This window comes from Ricinus communis, chromosome 10, assembly GCF_019578655.1.
Source record: "Ricinus communis isolate WT05 ecotype wild-type chromosome 10, ASM1957865v1, whole genome shotgun sequence".
Classification (NCBI taxonomy): Eukaryota; Viridiplantae; Streptophyta; class Magnoliopsida; order Malpighiales; family Euphorbiaceae; genus Ricinus; species Ricinus communis.
The window spans coordinates 25052496-25053624 of record NC_063265.1 but is presented as its reverse complement, the minus strand read 5'-3'; the positions used below and the strand labels follow the sequence as shown (position 1 = coordinate 25053624).

The 1129-nt window shown below is 45.7% G+C and overlaps 1 non-coding gene across 1 annotated transcript; it reads left to right on the top strand.

Annotated features, from left to right (window-relative positions):
* Positions 1-458: 458 nt before the first annotated feature.
* On the top strand, positions 459-561 carry LOC125368715. Its single transcript, XR_007214481.1, has one exon. It is a non-coding gene; the product is annotated as a small nucleolar RNA R71 (small nucleolar RNA).
* The last annotated feature ends 568 nt before the right edge of the window (positions 562-1129 follow it).

Below are 1129 nucleotides of genomic sequence, written 5' to 3'. Positions count from 1 at the left end.
GGTTGTATGTATTCTTTGTAGGGGTTATTCACATTGTCTTGGGGCATTCCCATATAATCAACTGTTCAACATCGGAAGATATAGTAGAATTAGATGGAAAACTAATAGAAGATGAAGTAAACATACCTCCATGATGCGATTCTCAACGTAATGCGGGCCACCACAAACTACATGACCAAGCGTTGACTGCGTGAGCCGGCATCTGAGTTGGTCGATCTTCTTGGCTAGAAGCTCCACTTGAGCGCCAAGGCTGCTGTAGAGTCCACTTGGTTGACCACTCCTTGTCTTCCTGGTCGACTCTAGAGGATTGCCAACGATAGTTGTTCATGGCCATTTCCTCTATCAAGTTCGAGCTTGCTCGGGCTCTTGTTTAGCGCCCCACTGCTGCGGCATCCACCATACGCCTCGTTGCGAGGTTCAACCCGGTAGTAGAAGGTCCGAACTGCATCCACACTGGCAATCCGTGATGTGGGCGGCATCTCAAAAGATCTTTAAATCTCTCCCATGCATCGTACATGCTTTCATCATCAAACGCACAAAGAAGATGTCATTTCTAAGTTTAGCGGTTTTAGCGGGAGGAAAATACTTATATAAAATTTTTGACCGCGCCTTCGGTGTAGTGATAAATGCATTGTGGAAGAGATTGCAACCATCTCTTTGCTCACATCCCTCAAGGAAAATGGAAACAATCTCGGTGAATGGCATCATCGGTTGTTCCATTTATTTTGAATGTGTCACAAATCTCCAAAAGTTGGAGATATGTGCATTGGGATCCTCATTGGGCAATCCTCCAAACTGCAGCTTTGTTGGATCATCCCGGATAACATTGGCCTTTATCTCAAAATTGATGGCCGCTACGAGGTCTGACTATACTAGTTTCGTCCCATCCAAAGATGGTCGAGCAAACTCGTACATCGTCCTCTGATCCTCATCGGCGTGGGGGTCATGGTTTTCCATCGTGTCTAGTCTATCTACAGTACCTCAACCTCAATCTCCTCCTCTTCTAATTGCAACCTCTTCCTTAAGAGTCCGGGGATGGATTACGGATCGGATAGAGGCTCTATAAGATTGAAGTTTGAGCTCCGGTCATAAACTACGGAAATCGAAAGTCCACAACCACTAGATCAAC